Consider the following 19,910-nt stretch of genomic DNA (forward strand, 5'->3'; position numbering starts at 1 on the left):
AAACACAGCCCCAGCACCTCAGGGTGAGGACACCCACAGCCCCAACACCTCAGGGGAGGACACTCACAGCCCCAACACCTCAGGGTGAGGACACCCACAGCCCCAACACCTCAGGGGAGGACACTCACAGCCCCAACACCTCAGGGTGAGGACACTCATAGCCTATACACCTCAGGGTGAGGACACCTGCAGCCCCAACACCTCAGGGTGAGGGCACTCACAGCCTCAACACCTCAGGGGAGGACACTCACAGCCCCAACACCTCAGGGAAAGACACACAAAAACAACCCCAACACCTCAGGGGAGGACACACACAGCCCCAACACCTCAAGGGGAGGACACACACAAAAACAGCCCCAAAACCTCAGGGGAGGACACTCCAAACACAGCCCCAACACCTCTGGGGGACATTCACAGCCCCAACATCTCAGGGTGAGGACACTCACAGCCCCAACACCTCAGGGGAGGACACACAGCCCCAACACCTCAGGGGAGGACACTCACAGCCCCAACACCTCAGGGTGAGGACACACAGCCCCAACACCTCAGGGTGAGGACACACAGCCCCAACACCTCAGGGTGAGGACACACAGCCCCAACACCTCAGGGGAGGACACTCACAAACACAGGCCCAACACCTCAGGGGGAGGACACTCACAAAAACAGACCCAACACCTCAGGGGGAGGACACACAGCCCCAACACCTCAGGGGAGGACACACAGCCCCAACACCTCAGGGGAGGACACTCACAGCCCCAACACCTCAGGGGGAGGACACTCACAGCCCCAACACCTCAGGGGAGGACACTCACAGCCCCAACACCTCAGGGTGAGGACACACAGCCCCAACACCTCAGGGTGAGGACACACAGGCCCAACACCTCAGGGGGAGGACACTCACAGCCCCAAAACCTCAGGGGGAGGACACTCACAAACACAGGCCCAACACCTCAGGGGAGGACACTCACAGCCCCAACACCTCAGGGGGAGGACACTCACAGCCCCAACACCTCAGGGGAGGACACTCACAAACACAGGCCCAACACCTCAGGGGGAGGACACTCCAAACACAGCCCCAACACCTCTGGGGGACATTCACAGCCCCAACATCTCAGGGTGAGGACACTCACAGCCCCAACACCTCAGGGGAGGACACACAGCCCCAACACCTCAGGGGAGGACACTCACAGCCCCAACACCTCAGGGTGAGGACACACAGCCCCAACACCTCAGGGTGAGGACACACAGCCCCAACACCTCAGGGTGAGGACACACAGCCCCAACACCTCAGGGGAGGACACTCACAAACACAGGCCCAACACCTCAGGGGGAGGACACTCACAAAAACAGACCCAACACCTCAGGGGAGGACACACAGCCCCAACACCTCAGGGGGAGGGACACACAGCCCCAACACCTCAGGGGAGGACACTCACAGCCCCAACACCTCAGGGGAGGACACTCACAGCCCCAACACCTCAGGGGGAGGACACTCACAGCCCCAACACCTCAGGGTGAGGACACACAGCCCCAACACCTCAGGGTGAGGACACACAGGCCCAACACCTCAGGGGGAGGACACTCACAGCCCCAAAACCTCAGGGGGAGGACACTCACAAACACAGGCCCAACACCTCAGGGGGAGGACACTCACAGCCCCAACACCTCAGGGGGAGGACACTCACAGCCCCAACACCTCAGGGGGAGGACACTCACAAACACAGGCCCAACACCTCAGGGGAGGACACTCACAGCCCCAACACCTCAGGGGGAGGACACTCACAGCCCCACTACCTCAGGGGAGGACACTCACAGCCCCAACACCTCAGGGAGAGGACACTCACAGCCCCAACACCTCAGGGTGAGGACACACAGCCCCAAAACCTCAGGGGAGGACACTCACAAACACAGGCCCAACACCTCAGGGGAGGACACTCACAGCCCCAACACCTCAGGGTGAGGACACACAGCCCCAAAACCTCAGGGGAGGACACTCACAAACACAGCCCCAACACCTCAGGGGAGGACACACAGCCCCAACACCTCAGGGTGAGGACACACAGCCCCAACACCTCAGGGTGAGGACACTCACAGCCCCAAAACCTCAGGGGAGGACACTCACAAACACAGGCCCAACACCTCAGGGGAGGACACTCACAGCCCCAACACCTCAGGGGGAGGACACTCACAGCCCCAACACCTCAGGGTGAGGACACACAGCCCCAAAACCTCAGGGGGAGGACACTCACAAACACAGCCCCAACACCTCAGGGGGAGGACACACAGCCCCAACACCTCAGGGTGAGGACACACAGCCCCAACACCTCAGGGGAGGACACTCACAAACACAGGCCCAACACCTCAGGGGGAGGACACTCACAAAAACAGACCCAACACCTCAGGGGAGGACACACAGCCCCAACACCTCAGGGGAGGACACACAGCCCCAACACCTCAGGGGGAGGACACTCACAGCCCCAACACCTCAGGGGGAGGACACTCACAGCCCCAACACCTCAGGGGAGGACACTCACAGCCCCAACACCTCAGGGTGAGGACACACAGCCCCAACACCTCAGGGTGAGGACACACAGGTCCAACACCTCAGGGGAGGACACTCACAGCCCCAAAACCTCAGGGGAGGACACTCACAAACACAGGCCCAACACCTCAGGGGAGGACACTCACAGCCCCAACACCTCAGGGTGAGGACACACAGCCCCAACACCTCAGGGTGAGGACACACAGCCCCAACACCTTAGGGTGAGGACACACAGCCCCAACACCTCAGGGTGAGGACACACAGCCCCAACACCTCAGGGTGAGGACACACAGGCCCAACACCTCAGGGGGAGGACACTCACAGGCCCAACACCTCAGGGGGAGGACACTCACAAACACAGGCCCAACACCTCAGGGGAGGACACTCACAAACACAGGCCCAACACCTCAGGGGGAGGACACTCACAGCCCCAACACCTCAGGGTGAGGACACACAGCCCCAAAACCTCAGGGGAGGACACTCACAAACACAGCCCCAACACCTCAGGGGGGACACACAGCCCCAACACCTCAGGGTGAGGACACACAGCCCCAACACCTCAGGGTGAGGACACACAGGCCCAACACCTCAGGGGGAGGACACACAGCCCCAACACCTCAGGGGAGGACACTCACAAACACAGCCCCAACACCTCAGAGGGAGGACACACAGCCCCAACACCTCAGGGTGAGGACACACAGCCCCAACACCTCAGGGTGAGGACACACAGCCCCAACACTTCAGGGGAAGGACACTCACAAACACAGCCCCAACACCTCAGGGTGAGGACACACAGCCCCAACACTTCAGGGGAAGGACACTCACAAACACAGCCCCAACAACTCGATGGAGAATAGAGCTCCATTTCAGCATAATGAAAAAAGTATAATTTTCTGCCTGTACCTCTCTCCTTAGGGAGGTTACTCAGGGCCTATCAATTGTAAACAATAAAATATTCACACCAGTGAGCTTTCAGATGTCTCTTTCACACCTTCAGTATAATCAGGTTAGTCAAATACAAAGTCAAGAGTACATCCATGGAAGACACTTGTGAATATATTAGGTTATTGTTAATTGTTTTTATTGAACCTTTATTTAACTAGGCAAGTCAATTAAGAACATACTCTTATTTTATAATGACGGCCTACCCCGAACAAACCCTAACCCGGACAACTCTGGGACAATAGTGCAACGCCGATTTGTGTTACAGCCTGGAATCAAACCAGGGTCTGTAGTGACAGCTCTAGCACTGAGATGCAGTGCCTTACACCGCTCGGGAGGTGCACCAAGCAGAAAGTTCAGAAAGTTACTTCAGCCATTCTACCTATGCAGTCTGCATGTGACCGACCAACACGATCTCACACTCAATTTGTGCATATACTGTATGTACATAATGTATTTCAGCAGATTTCGTGCTCAAGTTGTCTGTACACCAGAAGATTGTGTTAACTATGTTTTTTGATTCGTTTATGACCCTCGGATGGCAACAAATTAATTATATGTGGTTGTAATTGGCTTTCTGTATTCTGATGCTTTTATATTCAAACAAACTAGGACAAATTTGACAGTGAAGTGGTAAAAACCTTTTTTACCTTTCATTTCATGTAGCGCTGTATCAAAATATTGTTACTGACGTTATCGTAAAAATCCATACCGGTATATAGTTTAACTATCACTGGATCAAATGGAAATCCCATGGAGTAATGCTTCAGCTTGAAAATGTTTCAAACTCTCACCCAGAGATACAATGACACATATAGCTGCAGAGGAGAGCCCTTGGGCGGTACAGTGGTGGTACAGGGATGGTGTCTCCCCCTGGGATTCCCTCCCTCCCAACATCTTGTCTGCCTGGCTACTTTCCTATCTGAGCCCACCACGCCACAGTGACCTCTGGTCGACCTTGCAGGCACAGCAACGGCTAGATGAGAGAACTAGAGAGTGTGAGGTGTATTATGTGTGGACACCAGAGCAGAGGACATTTACTGCACTGAGTCTGTGAAATGTGGTACACCGTCTGTGCAATGTTGACATATTGGATACATTGGCGGTTGTAGTCTTGAAAAATACTTTTCAATTACAGGCCACAATATGATTAAGTATCTTTTTCAAGATCGTTCATGTGTATAATAAAAATGTTCTTATGGTTTATTCAGTGTCTAGCTTAAAATTGAAAATGGCTCACATGAAACAGACAGCAGGGATTCCTGATCTGCCCTCCATCCAGAATGAACTCATCTGATACTGTGACCTCAGTAGCAGAGGGCGACAGGTAGCCTAGCGGTAAGAGCGTTGGGCCAGTAACTGAAAGGTTGCTAGATTGAATCCCTCAGCTGACAAGGTAAACGTCCGTCGATCTGCTCCTGAACAAGCCAGTTAACCAACTATTCCTAGGTTGTCATTGTAAATAAGAATTTATTCTTAACTGACTTGCCTAGTTAAATAAAGGTTCAATATAAGAGATCAAGACTAACCCCAGTCAGAGCCATAATGGAGGCACAGTGTTTTGATGTGGCCATGTGTCACTGTTCTGTTGCTGGCTCCATCCAGGGACTTAATGTCATGTAACCTCTCCATCTCTAAAGGTGATAACCTCTTTCTCCTGCAGGCTGAGTTGATTTGATTTAGGACAGGAGGGCATTTACCTAGTTCTTTAAAAAGGATGGATTGGTATTTATCTGATACAGTACAGTGTGTGAGAATCCATTAGAAAGTGTAGTTGTCTGGTAACACACAAAGGGACTTCCCTAGGGATCAATCTTTGGGCCTCTATTCTTTAGCTTATATCATACAAATGACCTTATATGTTATAGTGTTGACATCTAAATGTATGCAGATGATACTGTTAGATACTGATATAATCACTGAAAGCAGCATCAGATACACTTCATGTCCAAAAGTATGTGGACACCTGCTCATCGAACATCTTATTCCAAAATCATGAGCATTAATATGGAGTTGGTCTCTCCTTTTCTGCTATAACAGACTCCACTCTTCCAGGAAGGCTTTCCACTAGATGTTGGAACATTGCTGTGGGGACGTGCTTCTATTCAGCCACAAGAGCATTAGTTAGGTCGGGCACTGATGTTGGGCGATTAGGCCTGGCTCGCAGTTGGTGTTCCAATTAATCCCAAAGGTGTTCGATGGGGTTGAAGGCTCTGTGCAGGGCTCTGTGCAGGCCAGGTAAGTTCTTTCACACTCGACAAACCATTTCTGTATTTACCTCGCTTTGTGCACAGGGGCATTGTCATACTGAAACAGGAAAGGGCCTTCCACACACTGTTTCCACAAAGTTGGAAGCACAGAATCATCTAGAATGTCATTGTATGCTGTAGTGTTAAGATTTCCCATCACTGGAACTAAGGAGCCTGAAACATGAAAAACAGCCCCAGTTAGCACTATGCGTTCGGGAAGGTATCTTTCTCCTGGCATCCGCCAAACCCAGATTTTTCTGTCGGACTGCCAGATGGTGAAGTGTGATTCATCACTCCAGAGAACACGTTTCCACTGCTCCAGAGTCTAATGGTGGCAAGCTTTACACCACTCCAGCCGACGCTTGGAAATCTTAGGCTCGAATGCGGCTGCTCTGGCATGGACCCATTTCATGAAGCTCCTGACGAACTCTTCTTGCTGCCAAAGGCAGTTTGGAACTCGGTAGTGAGTGTTGCAACCGGGGTCAGACATTTTTTTACACTCTACATGCTTCAGCACTCGGTGGCCCTGTTCTTTGAGATTGTGTGGCCTGCCACTTTGGGGCTGAGTCGCCCCTAGATATTTCCACTTCACACTAACAGCACTTACAGTTGACCGGGACAGCTCTAGCATGGCAGAAATTTTACGAACTGACTAGTTGGGAAAGTGGCATCCAATGACTGTGCCAAGTTGAAAGTCACTGAGCTCTCCAGTAAGGCCATTCTACTGCCAATGTTACCTATGGAGATTGCATGGCTGTGTGCTCGATTTTATATACCTGTCAGCAACGGGTGTGGCTGTAATAGCCAAATCCACTCATTTGAAAGGGTGTCCACATACGTCCGTATATATAGTGTATCTCTATATTAGGAAAGCCATACAACAGTTCAGCCCAGATGGATTTCTTTCAGAGAAACAACCTCCCATAGAACGGTTTAGTCTTGTACAATCGTCTTGCAGCCTACTCTCGTCTCATCACAACAGGTGCCTTACAGTGAGCTTTAATGGGTTTTATAGTAATGCACAATGTTCGAAGGAACACAGGTTAGAGGTTAGAGAGCACCCTGACCTCCCTTGCTTGGATGTACTCTATGTACTCGAACCCTCCAGATGCTACACACTGCTTACTGCTACCAGTGCTTTAGTTCAACACAAAGAGCCTTTGTGGGCTCTTCTCATAGGAAACTCATTTGTTCTGTCATAGATCTACCTGAATTAATGCACGTACGCACGCACGCACACACACACACACACACACACACACACACACACACACACACACACACACACACACACACACACACACACACACACACACACACACACAGATATCATTAGATGTACGTAAGTAGACTCTTAAGACGTGTTCAGGATCATGTCAGGTGGCGTGTCTTCATGCCATGTGGTGTGCTGTAGCCAGAGAATTGGGATGCTTCCTTCCCTGTCTCTCACTCCTCTACTGAGATGACCTGTCATCTACATCATCTACGATCTTTTTCTTTTCTTTTTTGATATTCAAATGTATTATTGTGCTTTATACAGTAACATATCTTTAAATGTATTATTGTGTTTTATATAGTAATCATTACATATCTTTAAATGTATTATTGTGCTTTATATAGTAACCATTGCATATCTTTAAATGTATTATTGTGTTTTATACAGTAACCATTACATATCTTTAAATGTATTATTGTGTTTTATATAGTAACCATTACATATCTTTAAATGTATTATTGTGTTTTATATAGTAACCATTACATATCTTTAAATGTATTATTGTGCTTTATACAGTAACATATCTTTAAATGTATTATTGTGTTTTATATAGTAACCATTGCATATCTTTAAATGTATTATTGTGTTTTATACAGTAACCATTACATATCTTTAAATATATTATTGTGTTTTATACAGTAACCATTACATATCTTTAAATGTATTATTGTGCTTTATATAGTAACCATTACATATCTTTAAATGTATTATTGTGTTTTATATAGTAACCATTACATATCTTTAAATGTATTATTGTGTTTTATACAGTAACCATTACATATCTTTAAATGTATTATTGTGTTTTATATAGTAACCATTACATATCTTTAAATGTATTATTGTGTTTTATATAGTAACCATTACATGTCTTTAAATGTATTATTGTGCTTTATACAGTAACATATCTTTAAATGTATTATTGTGCTTTATACAGTAACCATTACACATCTTTAAATGTATTATTGTGTTTTATATAGTACCATTACATATCTTTAAATGTATTATTGTGTTTTATACAGTAACATATCTTTAAATGTATTATTGTGCTTTATATAGTAACCATTACATATCTTTAAATGTATTATTGTGTTTTATATAGTAACCATTACATATCTTTAAATGTATTATTGTGTTTTATACAGTAACATATCTTTAAATGTATTATTGTGTTTTATACAGTAACCATTACATATCTTTAAATGTATTATTGTGTTTTATATAGTAACCATTACATATCTTTAAATGTATTATTGTGCTTTATACAGTAACATATCTTTAAATGTATTATTGTGCTTTATATAGTAACCATTACATATCTTTAAATGTATTATTGTGCTTTATACAGTAACATATCTTTAAATGTATTATTGTGTTTTATATAGTAACCATTACACATCTTTAAATGTATTATTGTGTTTTATATAGTAACCATTACACATCTTTAAATGTATTATTGTGTTTTATATAGTAACCATTACATATCTTTAAATGTATTATTGTGTTTTATATAGTAACCATTACACATCTTTAAATGTATTATTGTGTTTTATATAGTAACCATTACATATCTTTAAATGTATTATTGTGTTTTATATAGTAACCATTACATATCTTTAAATGTATTATTGTGTTTTATATAGTAACCATTACATATCTTTAAATGTATTATTGTGTTTTATATAGTAACATATCTTTAAATGTATTATTGTGTTTTATATAGTAACCATTGCATATCTTTAAATGTATTATTGTGTTTTATACAGTAACCATTACATATCTTTAAATGTATTATTGTGCTTTATATAGTAACCATCATACGTAGATCTTTAATGGTTTCAGTGTTCTGCTATAGCTGATCCTCCCAGTAGTGGAGATCTCTGCTGCCAGGTGTTACTGTAAATGCGATTCTTAGAATGTGACTAACGCTTGCTTTAAAAAGAGAATTTTAATGACCCACATTTTAAATTTAGAGTTCCTTATTTTACAGCAGTTTCCATTGATCTGTCCTTATCATTTAATTTCTCCCTGGCATAGGGTGTCATTTGGGACATACTTCCTGAATCACATCCACTGTAGCAGCATTACCTTAACACTGTCTCTCCAGTTTCTTATTATACAGTCTTTTGTCTGGGTCTATTTTTGTCTTTGTTGATTCTAGCATTGCTCTGAAAGTACCTGCCTTATTTCCCCTCAAATCCACTGCAGCAGACATGTTTCACATTGGTCCTCCTATATCCCTTCATCTAGTTTATTTGGGCTATTTTTTCTTTGTTGATCCTAATATTACCTCACTACGGGGGTCGTGTAAGACTGTGTTAAAGCCCTATCAGTGTGTTATCATCACCATCCTTTGGTAGACACCCTCCCCCTCTTTCTCAATTTCTTTCTGCTGCCCTCTTTCCCTCTGTTCCTTTGTCTGCTTCATCTCTCCGCCCTGTCCCAGTGACATTAAAGCAGCCTGGACCCCCTCTATCTCTCCATCCCTCCATCTCTCCATCTCTCCATCTCTCCATCCCTCCATCTCTCCATCTCTCCATCCCTCCATCCCTCTATCTCTCCATCCCTCCATCCCTCTCTCTCCATCCCTCCATCCCTCCATCCCTCCATCCCTCTATCCCTCCATCCCTCCATCCCTCCATCCCTCCATCCCTCTATCCCTCTATCCCTCCATCCCTCCATCTCTCCATCCCTCCATCCCTCCATCTCTCCATCCCTCCATCCCTCCATCCTCCTCCTTAGCTTCAGGACCAATCTTACAGCACCTTGGCTCAGATCTGAACTGGTTTAATTAATCCAATTCTAATGAACTAATAGTGACAATGGTAAACTAATCATATTACTAATAATGTAATCTAACCTGTTCTTTTGACTATGACTTAACGATGATGATTACTGTATGTTAAAGTAACGATAGCAACTGTAACGCCGCTGTGCTGAAAATAGCTTTCACTCCTTCCTTGCTAAATACAACTTCGCTCTATAAGGTCTTTAGACTGTTGTGTACACAACCTTGTTACAACTTTGAAACAACACCAGTAAGCCACGTCCAAAAGTCAAAGAACAGTTAACGCAAACCCTCAGTCTACCCTGTCTCTCTTTATCTCTCTCTTCTCTCCCCACACCTCTCTCTTCTCTCCCCTCCTCTCTATCCCCCCCCTCTCTCAATTCAATTCAAGGGTCTTTCTCTCACCCTCTCCTGTCTCCTGTCTTCTCAGAAACTCCAGGCTTCAGCTTGTTGTTCCGCTGTCCCCCTCAACCCTCTCCCTCCCGTGTCTCTCTCTCTTCACCCCACCCTCTCTCTCTTTCCCCCTCTCTCTCTCCTCCCTCCTATCTCTCTTTCTCTCACTTCCCCCAATCGCTCTCTCTTCTTCCCCCAATCTTGCTCTCTTCTCTCCTCTTTCTCTCTCTCTCTTTCTCTCTCTCTCTTCTTTCCCCAATTACTCTCTGTCCCCCACCTCTCAATTTCAATATTTTTTTGTCCATTTAAGGCCTTTATTAGCATGGGAAACATATTTACATTGCCAAAGCAAGTGAAATAGATAATAAACAAAAGTGAAATAAACAATAAAAACATGTACAGTAAACATTACACTCACAGAAGTTCCAAAAGAAAGAATGTCAAATGTCATATTATGTGCAAATAGTTAGAGTACAAAAGTGAATAAATAAACATAAGTATGGGTTGAACTTACAGTGTTGTTTGCTCTTCACTGGTTGTCCTTTTCTTGTGACAACAGGTCACAAATCTTGCTACTGTGACGGCACACCGTGGTATTTCACCCAGTAGATATTGGAGTTAATTCAAATTTGGTTTGTTTTTGAATTCTTTGTGTATCTGTGTAATCTGAGGGAAATAAGTGTCTCTAATATGGTCATACATTTGTCAGGAGGAAGTGCAGCTCAGTTTCCACCTCATTTTGTGGGCAGTGAGCACATAGCCTGTCTTCTCTTGAGAGCCAGGTCTGCCTACGGCGGCCTTTGTCAACAGCAAGGCTAGGCTCACTGAGTCTGTATATAGTCAAAGCGTTCCCACAGTGGTCAGGTATTCTGCCACTGTGTACTCTCTGTTTAGGGCCAAATAGCATTCTAGTTCGCTCAGTTGTTTTGTTAATTCTTTCCAATGTGTCAAGTAATTATCTTTTTTATTTTCTCATAATTTGATTGGTCCTAATTGTGTTACTGTCCTGGGGCTCTGTGGGGTCTGTTTGTGTTTGTGAACAGAGCCCCAGTACCAGTTTACTTAGGGGATGCTTCTCCAGGTTCATTTCTCTGTAGGTGATAGCTTTGTTACGGAAGGCTCGGGAACCGCTTCCTTTTAGGTGGTTGTAGAATTGAACGCCTCTTTTCTGGATTTTGATCATTAGCAGGTGTCGGCCTAATTCTGCTCTGCATGTATTATTTGGTGTTTATGTTGTACACAGAGGATATTTCTGCAGAATTCTGCATGCAGTCTCAATTTGGTGTTTGTCCCATTTTGTGAATTATTGGTTGGTGAGCGGACCCCAGACCTCAGAACCATAAAGAGCAATGGGTTCTTTAACTTATTCAAGTGTTTTTTGCCAGACCCTAATTGGTATGTCGAATTTGATGTAGCTTTTGATGGCATAGAAGGCCCTTCTTGCCTTGTCTCTCAGATCGTTCACAGCTTTGTGGAAGTTACCTGTGGGGCTGATGTTTAGGCCGATGTATATATCGTTTTTTGTGTGCTCTAGGGCAACGGTGTCTAGATGGAATTTGTATTTGTGGCCCTGGCAACTAGATCTTTTTTGGAACGCCATTATTTTTTGTCTTACTGAGATTTCTCTCTCTTCTTCCCCCAAACTTGCTCTCTTCTCTCCTCTTTCTCTCTCTCTCTCTTTCTCTCTCTCTTCTTTCCCCAATTACTCTCTGTCCCCCACCTCTCAATTTCACAAAAGTGAAATAAACAATAAAAACATGTACAGTAAACATTACACTCACAGAAGTTCCAAAAGAAAGAATGTCAAATGTCATATTATGTGCAAATAGTTAGAGTACAAAAGTGAATAAATAAACATAAGTATGGGTTGAACTTACATACATAAGGGAAGATTTCGGCAGTTGCTGTATGGTTAGTGAGAAAGTCCATATTGCAAATGTACGGTCCCTTACTAGACGTCCGAAAACGTTTGTAAAATTCGCGGACGCCGTCGGGCCGAGCGGCAGGGCCGGACCTACCGGGAAGTCATCAAATGAACTTTGTCGGACATTCGGTTTCCGTTTTACAAAAATAATAAGATTTTGGTCATTTTTCCACTGTCCCAGAATATCCCACAGGGGGGCATAAGCAATCATATTGCTATTGGACAAAACATCACGATTCACGACGGGGCCTTATCTCGAAAACGGAAAATATTTCGAAGCCGAAACTCGGTGAGCATAGGTTTGGCATAATGGGCAGTTGGCCCCGACAAGATGGCGTCTAGGCCTCAACGGTTTTTGAGTTATGGCCATTTATCTGGGATTAAAGGTCCAAAATGAAAATAGAGAAATTATTTTTCCACTTCATGTCAAAGTCAAGGAGCCTCCGGTGTCAATAAAAAAAGAACCAGCCATTTATCTATCGTCATTTAAGAGAAATCATACAATGACAGATTGGTGATGTTCACGGATAGGTGTTTTTTTTTTCAACGGTTACAGATCCAGTTGCGGGGTGTTCTTACGAATCTTTTTAAAGTGTGCTGCGGAGCTCTGCGAGATTTCTGTGATTTTCTATGATTTTCTGAAATAACACACACTCACTAAACCCTCCGTAAATAACTCAGTTCTTAACGTAAAGACTTAAAACTCAGGATTCTGTAAAGGCATACCCCAATCAGGATATGAGTTTATTTATAGCTTCCTGTGCCAACCGGAAGTGCCTTAAATGATGTCATAGTGGCAGTTTCCAAGGGTTAAAAAGGTCAGATCTTTTCAAAACTTCATATGTGTGATTAGGCAATCCCCATAAACTGTAAGTCAGTCATTTCTCCCAACAGATGTCAAAGAAAAGCTCTCACACACACACACAGCAAGGATGGAGTGACAAAGTGCGGTGCTTAAAGACACAGAGAGCAGGCAATGGCATTACCATAATCCCTAGGCCGTGCCGAGTTCAACGAGATATCCCGCTTGACCATAGCTCGCTCGGTCTGAGCGCAGCGACCATTTGAAAAGTAGGCCCAATATGAAGCCTGCCCCACAACGTCAATTGCTTTTGGGTGACAGCGGCAGAACCGTTAGGTTTAGAAGGAAAATTCAACCACAGGAATGTTCCTAAGGTCCTTCCGATCCGTGCAAGCCTAACCTTGACCGTGTGGCATTAACCCTTAACAGTTAAAATAAGGTGTTTACATCAAACAGTTTGCATTGACTTCTCTCCCCATAGGAATACATTGCCTGCACCCCTAAATTCAACCTGAAGTCTATATGGGTTATGAATGCCGTATGAACCTGTCTTCGGTAACAGTCCATCAGGCCACTATGAGGTCTACCTGTGTTGATTCTAAGCTTCCTGGACCAACCGGAAGTGGTTAAAATCCCCCTAAAAGTGTATATCCATACCCTTGCCTGCAGTTTGATAGACATAGTGCATTCAACCCTGTGTAAATCAGTCAATTCTTAACGTAAAGACTTAAAACTCAGGATTCTGTAAAAGCATACCCCAATGAGGATATGTGTTGACTTATAGCTTCCTGTGCCAACCGGAAGTGCCATAATTGGTGTCTCAGGGGCTGTTTCGAGGGGTTAAAAAAGTCAGATCTTTCCAAAACTTCATATATGTGATTAGGCAACCCCCATGAACTGTAAATCAGTCATTTTTCCCATAAAATTTCAAAGGAAAAATAAATCACACTAAAACACAACTTGGAAGGAGGGACGTATTGGGGTGCGTAGAGACAGACAGTGACTGGAATAGATAGCTTTGTTCGAGCTAAAAAAGAACCGTCAGACCTAGAGTTCTGAAACTTTAGAATCCTGTTCTAGACCTCCGGTCGATAGTGCATGGTGAGTTACGTGGCTCTAGAAGGTTCTCGGACCGAGAAACAGCCTCGTACATTTGCAATGACTTCAATTCATTTTGACCATTACGAAAATGACGACATTTAGAAAAGTCTCAGAGACACAAGACTAGGTGCATTGCGACCATCTCGGCCCATTGAGACGGACCCCAACGTTTCTGTCCGATAGCTCATTCAAGGACCCCGTAGCAAGTCATGGAAAAAAGTGGATTTTCAGCACCAATTAGGGTTTTGCTCGGACACCAAATGACCGATCGAGCCGAAACTTGGGATTCGGGGTCGCCTCAGCTAGGCCTACACATAACATAAGAAATGGACCCGCAGCTAGAACGTAACTATGTGTTTTATGGTTTTTCTATGGTTTGAACCGAAGGCGTTGTGAATTTTGGGCCAGCTCTGAAGTATGTGATAGTTGGCTACTAAACGAGTTGGAAAAAGTGGGTTTGGTGTCAGTTTGTATCAGTTTGGTGTCAGAATGATATCTAATTGACTAATAGACGGTGACTTGCTGGTGACTCTTGTCCATTTGCAATATGTTTAAACAGTGAGGTACCATCACCAAAGTGACATTCTGAAATCAACCCTAACGAGCGATTGAGATGAACCAGAATCACTGCCCAGCCATCCCGAGTTCATCGGGCCAATCAATTTCACATTCCTGCAGGATTTTTATAGCATGACAAATTCGTGATGGTACCTGCCCATTGAACCATATTGCAAATGCACAGTGACTTTGCAAAAGTAAGAAAACATAAACAAATGGACATAATGAAATCACCATATTTTTATTGTTGGGTTACCAGTTGCACAACAATGCACCTGCATTTGCAATATGATTCAATAGTGAAAAAAACATCACCAAATGGACATGATGAAATCAACACAACGAGTGATGGAAAGGAACAACTGTCACTGCCCGGCCATCCTGTGTTCATCAGGCCAGTCAATTTTGCATTTCTGCAGGATTTTTGACCATGCCAAATTCGTGATGGTACATGCCCATTGAAACATATTGCAAATGCACGTGCACTTGCAATATGATTCAACAGTGAAAAAACATCACCAAATGGACATGATGAAATCAACACAACGAGTGATGGAAAGGAACAACTATCACTGCTCGGCCATCCTGTGTTCATCAGGCCAGTAAATTTTGCATTTTTGAGCATGTCAAATTTCATATGGTAAATGCCCATTGAACCATATTGCAAATGCACGTGCACTTGCAATATGATTCAACAGTGAAAAAACATCACAAAATGGACATGATGAAGTCAACACAACGAGCGTTGGAAGGGAGCAACTATCACTGCCAGGCCATCCTGTGTTCATCAGGCCAGTCAATTTTGCATTTCTGCAGGATTTTTGAGCATGTCAAATTTCTTATGGCATTTGGCCCCCAAAAAAGTGACTTTTGACTTCCTATGAAATCATATTGTAAATGGACAAATCATATTCCTTATGCACAAGTAAAAAAAATTATGATAATAAAATACAACTAAAGTATGTTGATACAGTTCTTATACGTGTGTAATTGACACAAAATTTGAAAAAAATTCGAAAAACGGTCCAGAAAGCACTTTTTTAAGGGTGTGTGAAGTTTTTTACAAAATTTTGACATTTTTGACTTTTGACTTCCTATGAAATCATATTGAAAATGGACAAAACATATTACTTATACGCATGTAAAAAAAAAAATATATAATGAAAAAATTGAACAAAAGTATATTCATACAGTTCTTACACATGTGTAATTGACAAAAAAATCGAAAGAATTTCGAAAAACGGTCCAGAAAGCACTTTTTTAAGGGGTGATAAGTTTTTGCCAAAAAATCATTTTTTCAAAATTTTGCTTTTGGATGTTGACTTGGGTGACATTTCCAATATGAAAAACCATGGTGGAGCGGATTCGCCACCTGTTGAATTTTTAAAATGCCATATGGCATTTGCAATACACTTTGCATGAATCAACGCCGAATTGGGTGGTATTGGACAATGTGTATATGGTTTGTCCGATGCCAATGACTTCCCATTCATTTTTGTCCATTTCAGGGGGGACTTCCCTTACAGTGGTGTTTGCTCTTCACTGGTTGTCCTTTTCTTGTGACAACAGGTCACAAATCTTGCTACTGTGACGGCACACCGTGGTATTTCACCCAGTAGATATTGGAGTTTCTTGTCTCTTCTCTCTGTGGCAGTGGGTCAAGGGCCTCGTTTCTCCCTGCATTCTCCCTCATGGGGGATCAATTCTTACTTCTCTGTGTATGTGTGTGTTGAGGCCTGCCCTAGGGTAGCCTGATCAGGTCTTACACCACCACGGCTGTCCCGGCTCTCTGTGTGGCTTTCTGTGTCCCTTCTTCTATCTGTCGTACAAAGGGCTGGTTGTTCCCTCTCTCTTGCTGCAGCTAATTGTTTTTGATGCTCCCGCCGGCAATCAGTATTCAGCAGCAAATAAATCAACGTGGCCAACCTTGATGTTGTGCGGGGAGGCCATTAACAGTGTGTGTGTGTGCCTCACCGTGAAGGCATGTTTATCTGCACTGCTCTTTCTAGCTCCATACCACACACACTTAATTCATATTTACCACAGGATCAGTGTTTCTCTGGGTAGTTTATTTCTGTTTCTGTTTACACGTCTGTCTGGTGAAAAAATGCAACCATTCTATTCAACCCTAATTGCCTCTTTTTTTAAGCTGCATGTTTTTTCCCCAAGCAATTCTAACACTTTGTGAGGAGGACGGGGGGACATCAGCCTCCCCACTTCTTTTGGTTCTATATTCTGGGGAGTGGAAGGACAAAGCATACATTTTCAACATCTGGGATGTGTATGGGAGGGAGAGGGGTGGTGTGTGTGTGTGTGTGTTTGTAAACGCCCTGGAAGAACAAGGACCCGGGGAGGTAGAGTACAATGAGGATTTCTTCTTGACACAAATACCCTTTAGTTGCATTATAAAATAGTAAAATTGCAAAAATGGAAATTGAGAGGAGAATGTCTAACTGGTTTGTGTATACATGTGTGTGCCAACACTTTGAAATCATGTAGATAACTCTGCTCCTATCTCTTATCTCCTCCACTGTGCTGCGGAATATTTATTCTGCTTCCTGCTCCAGTGAAGCAGTCACAGGAAATCAGCTCCCTCTCAAATGCACATTAAGGGTGTGTGGGTATGTGTGAGTACATGTGTATGTTTGTGCATGTGTGTGTAACTTTATGTATTTCACCAAATATCCCTCATATTTATTTCAATGTATTATTTTAAGTATGTATTACATTACTTTCAAGAGTGAATTATTTGACTGTATTTCTTTTCTAAATTGTGTTAATGCTGTGATGTCATCGACGGGAGCCATGCTCTTACTCCTCAGTATGCTCAGAGCGTGATGAGGAGAGGTAGGTGTTACGTATGCTCCGGTCTTTTGAATGCACATGTTCGCAAATGTTCACAAATTCACAAGAAAAGACAAGCAAAAGTTATATCGTCACTGATTTAGTGTTGCACTACTGTTTATAGGAATATATATTCACGTGAATGGGGATAATGTTCGAGTGTATTTGCAGTCATTAAAAGAGAGACAGCCAGCTGAATTGTGTCCAGAGCCTTATCTTCCACCTACACCTTACCAGAACACCACGCAGAAAGGTACTGGTGCAGCACCGGTTACATGTGTATGTACAGTTGAAGTCGGAAGTTTACATACACCTTAGCCAAATACATTTAAACTCAGTTTTTCCACAATTCCTGACATTTAATCCTAGTTAATATTCCCTGTCTTAGGTCAGTTAGGATCACCACTTTATTTTAAGAATGTGAAATGTCAGAACAATAGTAGAGAGATGGATTTATTTCAGCTTTTATTTCTTTCATCACATTCCCAGTGGGTCAGACGTTTACATGCATTCAATTAGTATTTGGTAGCATTGCCTTTAAATTGTAGCCTTTGGGAAGGCCATTCGGGTAGCCTTCCCCAAGCTTCCCACAATAAGCTGGGTGAATATGTTTTTTTTAGGCCTCCCTGCTAACACATGCTTTTTCAGTTCTGCTCACACATTTTCTATAGGACTGAGGTCAGGGCTTTGCGATGGCCACTCCAATACCTTGACTTTGTTGTCCTTAAGCCATTTTGCCACAACTTTGGAAGTATGTTGTGGGTCATTGTCCATTTTGAAGACCCATTTGTGACCAAGCTTTAACTTCCTGTCTGAAGTCTAGAGATGTTGTTTCAATATATCCAGATAATTTCCCTCCCCCATGATGCTATCTATTTTGTGAAGTGCACCAGTCCCTCCTGCAGCAAAACACCCCCACAACATGATGCTGCCACCCCCGTGCTTCACGGTTGGGATGGTGTTCTTCGGCTTGCAGGCCTCCCGCCTTTTCCTCCAAACATAACAATGGTCATTATGGCCAAACAGTTCTATTTTTGTTTCATCAGACCAGAGGACATTTCTCCCAAAAGTACAATCTTTGTTCCCATGTGCAGTTGCAAACCGTAGTCTGGCTTTTTTATGGCGGTTTTGGAGCAGTGGATTCTTCCTTGCTGAGCGGCCTTTCAGGTTATGTTGATATAGGACTTGTTTTACCATGGATATAGATACGTTTGTACCTGTTTCCTCCAGCATCTTCACAAGGTCCTTTGCTGTTGTTCTGGGATTGATTTGCACTTTTCGCACCAAAGTACGTTCATCTCTAGGAGACAGAACACGTCTCCTTCCTGAGCGGTATGACGGCTACGTGGTCCCATGGTGTTTGTACTTGCGTCCTATTGTTTGTACAGATGAACGTGGTACCTTCAGGCATTTGGAAATTGCTCCCAAGGATGAACCAGACTTGTGGAGGTCTACAATTTTTTTCTGAGGTCTTGGCTGATTTCTTTTGATTTGTCCATGATGTCAAGCAAAGAGGCACTGAGTTTGAAGGTAGGCATTGAAATTCATCCACAGGTACACCTCCAATTGATTCAAATTATATCAATTAGCCTATCAGAAGCTTCTAAAGCTGACATCATTTTCTGGAATTTTCCAAGCTGTTTAAAGCACAGCCAACTTAGTGTATTTATACTTCTGACCAACTGGAATTGTGATACAGTGAATGATAAGTGAAATAATCTGTCTGTAAACAATAGCTAACAACAAGGTGTGCCTCATCCTCTTATCCAGCACCTGTACCCACTGGCTGTTTCACACACTCTACACACATACGGATGTGCAGGGCACACAAACACAGACAGGTGAATAATGAATGCAGTGAGTGCAGCCAGAGAGTGAGGAGAGGAGCTAGTTCTCCATCATGTTCCAATTTCTCCCTGTGCCTGTCAGCGACCAGTGGCACGGTTCCCGACAGATGTTTCCCGTTATCTGGGCTTTAGGAAGATGGCAACTCAACCAGTCTATGATTTATACATGCAGATAATACGGTCCAGGGCAGTTTGCTGATATTGCTGAGTGCCTCCACTTTTCCTCACACCGCAGCTGGAATGTCTGCTTGGACGTCTGACAAAGCGCTGTACCAGCATCTCTGATAGATGAGGCCTTAGCTATCTCTGATTTGAGGTACGAGGCTATAGAGGTTGCTTATCATTATTAGTACCATATCTTAGTAAATCCATGTAATGACTTAGTCATAAACTACATGCAAATGTATACTGAATAAAAATATAAACGTAATATGTAAAGTATTGGTTCCACGTTTTATTAGCTGAAATAAAAGATTTCCATCTGCACAAAAAGTTTATTTCGCTCAAACTTTGTGGACAAATTTGTTTACACCCTGTTAGTGAGCATTTCTCTTTTGCACAGATGATCCATCCACCTGACAGGTGTGGCATGTCAATAAACTGATTAAACAGCATGATTATTAGACAGGTACACCTTGTGCTGGGGA

At 43.7% G+C, this 19,910-nt stretch overlaps 1 protein-coding gene across 1 annotated transcript in view; it reads left to right on the forward strand.

Annotated features, from left to right (window-relative positions):
• LOC112264534 (thrombospondin type-1 domain-containing protein 7A-like) overlaps nucleotides 1–19,910 on the forward strand; it is a 163,943-nt gene that overhangs the window by 37,866 nt on the left and 106,167 nt on the right. The window lies entirely within an intron of this gene.

The sequence above is a fragment of the Oncorhynchus tshawytscha genome, linkage group LG13, assembly GCF_018296145.1.
Source record: "Oncorhynchus tshawytscha isolate Ot180627B linkage group LG13, Otsh_v2.0, whole genome shotgun sequence".
NCBI lineage: Eukaryota > Metazoa > Chordata > Actinopteri > Salmoniformes > Salmonidae > Oncorhynchus > Oncorhynchus tshawytscha.